This window comes from Salvelinus alpinus, chromosome 6 (genome assembly GCF_045679555.1).
Source record: "Salvelinus alpinus chromosome 6, SLU_Salpinus.1, whole genome shotgun sequence".
NCBI classification, from domain to species: domain Eukaryota; kingdom Metazoa; phylum Chordata; class Actinopteri; order Salmoniformes; family Salmonidae; genus Salvelinus; species Salvelinus alpinus.
The window spans coordinates 47,479,936-47,486,927 of record NC_092091.1 but is presented as its reverse complement, the minus strand read 5'-3'; positions in this window follow the sequence as shown (position 1 = coordinate 47,486,927).

The following is a 6,992-nucleotide window of genomic DNA, read 5'->3' as shown; positions in this document are numbered from 1 at the left end:
GCCCAGTCTATAGTTATTTTTCTGATAGTGGGAATAACGTTGAAGACGTGACATTGTTTTAAAGGTACAAATTCAACATACTTCGTACAAGGTTTGTTTATGTTGAAATTTGGTTACCATGATAACATAATCCTGTGGTAGAAATGTCACCCTCATAACAACAGTTTAGGTTGATTACTTTTTTCAAATCCAATGCATTTTCCACATAGATTCCACATCACAATACATCTAACAAATGACATTGAAACAACGTTGATTCAACCAGTTTGTGCCCAGCAGCTATTGCTTAAGGCGAGGGAGGAACAATATTTAACCTGTGTACTTAATTATTCAGTGGGCTCCATAGAGGACAGCTGTCACCTTACTTGAGCCATCAGCACCAAGTCTTTGTCTTCATACTGTACCTCTGACTGTATGTGTAGTAACAGCAGTCATAATGTTGATGTATACACTGTAGTGGAACATGAAACGCGCACCTTACATACACACACAACAGATAACAGATTGGGGAGTTTGTCACGTGTGGAGATGGTTATTTTTTTATTTGATTTTTTTACCTTTATTTTACAGGTAAGTCAATTAAGAATACATTCTTATTTACAATGATGACCTATCCAACACATCAATAAACAACAATTACACTATACATATCTATATACACATCAATTACACAATACATGAAAAGCAAACACAAAACATGAAAAGCAAAACACAATCATATGAAACAAACACATTGTTCAGTAAAAAAGAAAGCAGTTGCCACTGTACTGAAACCATTTGACACGGTTTATTATAGCTAACATCCGCCTGAATTGCCATAGAGACACCAAGTCCACCAACTTTAAGGACTTTTGAAGATCATTCCACATGAGGCACAAAAAAACTAAAAGAAGATTTACCTAACTCGGTGGATATTGAAGCGATCTCCAGGGTTAGCCATCCTTGAGTCGGGGTCTGGTAACTTATACTGCAAGTCTGAAGGTCAACAATGAGGTAAGGTATGGCAGAAGTTTATACAAGAGGGCTTTTTAGACAAAAAGAGTGCAATGTATCGATCTATGAGACTTCAAGGAGGGCCAGCCTACTTTCTGATACAAAACGCAATGATGTGTACTGAACCCATCACCCGTAATAAAGCACAATGCGCTATGATAAACTGTGTCAAATGGTTTCAGTACAGTGGCAACTGCATTCATATAGACGATATCGCCATAGTCAATAACCTGAATGAATTTACAAAAATGTCAACTTCCTCTTATGATTTCCTTGAACCAAGTTAAAAAGTATTGCCAAAATGTCGGGACCATTATGCATTTATTGAACTATGTAAAAGCAGCAGTACAATAGCAAACTATCCACCTAAACCGACACAGGAGGCTCACACAACAACGCCAAGGCCAACCGTTTTTAATGATGAATCAAGAGTTAATGAAATGTAATGTTTCTCAGCATACTGTACTCATCCAATAACATGCAACATGGTGAGTAAAAGGATGCCTGGATATTTCTGCGCAACTTGTTGTCTATAGCCTATAATAACAGTCACGAAAATTGTGTCATGTCTAGATTGGATTCAGCTTTTGTCAAGTTTTTTTATATACATTTGAGCTAAACCTAACCCTTTTCCTAAACTTAACCTAATTCTCCTAACTTGCCGCGTAAATTCTCCAAAACCTGCTACGAAAAGTCAATTCTGACAAAAGCTGGATTCCTTCTAGCCATGACCCGAAAATTGACCCACAAGTGCAGTTAAAATGTTCTCCGTTAGATGGCACCAGCCATCTAATATCAGTGAAGAACACTAGCCAAAATGACATGATGGCATGCATATATCATTTAATTTTAAATGTTTTATATTCTGTTTTCAAATAAGTGATATTGACATGCATGCACTATCAGATCTATCATTATTATTTGCTATACATATTATTTTGGCTAGAATTGCTATATTGTAGCTTACCATTCATGTTTACAATTTGAAGTAGTAAGCATCAGCCATGTATTTCTCTTTTACCATGAGTATATGGGCTGTTCCAAGGGAGGCACAGTGGTGGCTGACTCTCTCTCTCCACCGCACCTGCTGTCTTTAGCTTTTCATAGCCGATCATTCAGAGTTAACTGACATTTACTCCTCAGGTGCTGACCTGTTGCACCCTCTACAACTACTGTGATTATTATTATTTGACCCTGCTGATCATCTATGAATGTTTGAACATCTTGGCCATGTACTGTTATAATCTCCACCCAGCACAGCCAGAAGAGGACTGGCCACCCCTCAGAGCCTGGTTCCTCTCTATGTTTCTTCCTAGGTTCCTGCCTTTCTAGGGAGTTTTTCCTAGTCACCGTGCTTCTACATCTGCATTGCTTGCTCTTTGGGGTTTTAGGCTAGGTTTCTGTATAGCACTTTGTGACATCGTCTGATGTAAAAAGGGCTTCATAAATACATTTGATTGATTGAAACCATCTCGTTATTGTTTGGTGTAGGTTTGTCAACTGCATGTACAGTCACTAATCAAACTGCTGGTCTCCCCCGGGAGAAAATGTTAAACATTTACATCAAGAGAACCAACGGAGGCTGAGTTCAGAGACATAGTAAACGGATTCCATGACCGTCAACCAGGATTCCCTCAATGCTGTGGAGCAATCGATGGCACTCATATACCCATCTTAGCACCACAAGACAAGGGGGACTATTATAATAGAAAGAGGTTTTACTCTGTGATCCTACAAGGGGTTATAGATCACAAATGTAAGTTTTGGGACATCCACATTGGTTGAACTGGTACAGTTCATGATGCCCATGTCCTGGTCAATTCAGTACTATTTACCAAGAGTCAGGAGGGCCGACTACTCCCAAGATGGACTGAGACCTTTCATGGAGTGAATGCACCAAATGTATTATTAGGAGAATCTGCCTACCAACTTCTTCGGTCGCTGATGAAGCCCTACTCAGAGAGAGGAGGAATCACACCTGTGCAGACCAACGTTAATGAGGCCCAGTACTTCTCACATTACTGTAGAGAGGGTTTTTGGTCAACTGAAGGGAAGATGGAGGTGTTTGCTTAAACGCAATGACTCACATTGACATAATAAACAAACTGATTACACCATGCTGTGTGCTGCATCATTTTTAAAAAATTCATAATGAGACTTTTGAGTAGGATGAAGTACAACAACAAATAATTCCCAGCAAAGCAACTGGAAGGGAGGGCCAGGTGCCACAGCAGCAGTGACGTCAGAGATGCACTCGCCTCATACTTTGCCAGGCTTCAAAATAGAACATGGAAAGCATGGAATCATCAGTTGCTGAAGTTCATTGTTATGACAAGCAAAACTGTCAAATAGAATTTCACATTGTACATTACGATGAACCAGTATTTTAACAATCAAGCATAGAATATGTGTAGGCTGTGCAAACAATCAATTGAAATAAATGAACACAATATTGATTTTGCTTGGTCTTGTTTTTTTGTGTGAGAAAAACAACGTATTTAAGTAATCAATGTTCATAAACTAGGCTACAGGGGCCTTATCTATTCAAGATGGCAATCATTGGCTGCAACATTGTTAACATAACATGCTATTATTATGTAACATAAACATATTATTATTACTGTATATAATAAACATATGCCTTAATTGATGTATGTTAAATCTGATCACATAAATAACATATATTATTTACTGTCTAAAAACCAAAATGGAACTAATTAGAATGATGTATTTAGATGTATTTGATCAAATCAGACAACATTTCTGCAACGGATGGCTACAGATGACGATATGTGGTTGTGGTGGATGTTGATGGCTCGTTGTCAATTATGTATACGGTGCCTTGAGAAAGTATTCACACCCCTTGACTTTTTCCACATTTTGTTATGTTACAACCTGAATTTAAACACACAATACCGCATGTTCTTTTTTTGGTGGAAAATAAATTCAAAAGAATTGTTATGTTTGGCGCAAATACAACACATTAGTGAGTACCACTCTCCATATTTTCAAGCATAGTGGTGGCTGCATCATATTATGGGTATGCTTGTAATCATTAAATATACATTGGAGGTGCTTACCAAGAATATAGTGAAAGTTCCTGGGTGTCTGAGTTACACTTTTGACTTAAATCCACTTGAACTGAAAATAGTTGTCTAGCAATGATCAACAACCAATTTGACAAAAGCTTGAATAATTTTATAAAGAATAACGGACAAATGTTACACAATCCAAGTGCGGAATGTTCTTAGAGACTTACCCAGAAGGACTCACAGCTGTAATCACTGCCAAAGGTTCTTCTACAAAGTTTTGACTCAGGGGTATGAATACTTATGTAAATTAGTTATTTCTGGATTCTATTTTCAATACATTTGCAAAATGTCTGAAAACATGTTTTCATGTCATTATGGGGTATTGTGTATAGATGGGTGAAAAAAAATCAATATTTGATCAATTTTGAATTCAGGCTGTAACACAATGAAATGTGGAATAAGTCAAGGGTTATGAATACTTTTTGAAGGCATTCTAGGTGAGTCACATCTGAGGCTGTGTACACTGAAGTTCCAAATAGAGTTGTGGGGGGATACCACTTTGTGTTTTGGGCCTGCTTTGTATTGTTGGGGGACAGCTTTCATGAGGTGGGACAAGGGCTCCTGCCACACATTCAAATGTGTTTGCCAATGTAGCACATGGGGATGTGTGATACTTACTCCTCAGCCTGAAGTGTCCCCACTTGCGCAAGCGAATCGCTAGCTTTTCGCATCGTGCCGACTGGTAAGACGCTTCAGGAGGGCGGTCACGTATGCTAGCAAGGCAGAGGTTCCGCATTTGCGCCAGGTATGGGCCGAATCGGGAGGAAGTGCTACTCGCTAAGCAAGCAGTATGACGTCCTTTACAGGGGTGCCGAGTAACTCGGCTCTACAATGCTGGGGTCGCTGTTGAGTAAGTTTGAGGGGTGAATGTACTGTAGCACATGCGGATGTGTGAAACTTACTCCTCAGCCTGAAGTGTCTCCACTTGCACCAACGAATAGCTAGCTTTCGCGTGGCGCTGACTGGTAAGAAGCTTCCGGAGAGCAGTCAAGTGTGCTAGCAAGGAAGAGGAAGTGGCACTCGGTAAGCAAGCAGCGTGACGTCCTTTACAACAGCTGCTGAAACACAGTAGCAAAGCTCTTATTCTCGCTGAGGAGTTCATCCATTTGCTGAACCTGCCTTTCGCTGTTCTTCTCCTCATTTGCTGTCCATGGCACCATTTTATCTACCTGCTCATTCTCTCTCAAGAGGCGATCAGTCTCCAACTTCACACACTCCTCAAATTGTTAATTCTGTGTCCGCAATTGCTGCCATGGTGCTGTGTGTGTCTGGTGCCTTCCTTTTCCTCTTTGTCACTGATGGTACAGGTCCCTGCTTGCTGGATAATGTCCCTTGAAGCACAAGCAGGATCACCTGAAAAACAAAGATTCAAGGCTTGAATACATTTGCAGTATTGATTACTGTAACCAAAATAAGTTGAAATGTGACTGAGCTGGCTAGTTGGTTAAATAAAAGGTCTATGTATTGTAAGCAACGGACTTGCATCATCAATGGGACTACTCACAGGCAAGCCATACATTACATGGCCTACTGTTATTATTTTACTAGCTAGCTACCAGTAACTTACAGTAGTGTATCATTGCTTTGCACCATTGCCATTGTTACAGTGTATAATTGCTACAATGTATCATTGCTTCACATAGCCTACTTATTGTAAGCAATGGACGTGTGCATCATCAGTGGACTAATCGTAGACTAATGTTACTTGGCCTAACATTGTTATAATTATTTTGCTAGCTAGCTCACGTTAACCTACCATTGCTATGCATAGCCTTCTGTCAACTTACCACTAGGGAAGGAATCGTCAATTTCAGATGATGAACTGTTCAGTGTCTGGTTTGGACTTTGATTTGCAGCAGTAGGCACAGGACTCATCTATGACAATGTATGCACAGTTCCGATTGGGATTCTTGTTGGTCGTGAGCCAATGATAGGGTCAATCATGTCAAAATATTGACAATTGTCTTTTTCATCCACCAAGCTTCCTAAGTGCATCCCTAACTGAAATGTACTGTGAGTTGTTTAAAAAAAATCTATGTCCAACACTGCTCTGCATTCCTTGAGTAGCCTTTTTCCCCCATACGTTCGCAAATTTACCCATACACCACAGTATTTTTGTGGGTGTTTGCCAGTTCCACCTTGATACTCTCATCTTCCCAGATCTCCAGTAATGTCTTAGTTTCACAGATAGTCCATGTCGCCCCTTTGCCCTTGTTTGAACACATTTTTTTGTATTTTAGCTAATTTAGCGAATTAAGCTAGTTAACACATAGTTGCAACATAATCAATATTTGTTGTTTCCTTTTGGTCATTAAACTTTTGTTAGCCAGTTAACATTAGGTAGATTATTTTTTAACAATGAAATGTAATCTGGCCAGTTTCACATACACTACATGACCAAAGGTATGTGGACACCTATTCGTTGAACATCTCATTCCAAAATCATGCGCATTAATATGGAGTTGGTCCACCCTTTGCTGCTATGACAGCCTCCACTCTTCTGGGAAGTTTTCCACTAGAAGCCTGCGGGGACTTGCTTCCATACAGCGACAAGAGCATTAGTGAGGTCGGGCACTGATGTTGGGCGATTAGGTCTGGCTCGCAGTCAGCGTTCCAATTCATCCCGAAGGTGTTTGATGGGGTTGAGGTCAGGGCTCTCTGCAGGCCAGTCAAATTCTTCCACACCGAACTTGACAAACATTTCTGTATAGACCTCACTTTGTTCACGGGGGAATTGTCATGCTGAAACAGGTAAGGGCCTTCCCCAAACTGTTGCCACAAAGTTGGAAGCTCAGAATCGTCTACAATTTCATTGTATGCTGTAGCGTTAAAATTGTCCTTCGCTGGAACTAAGGGGCCCAGCCCTAACAATGAAAAACCTCCTCCTCCACCAAACTTTACAGTTGG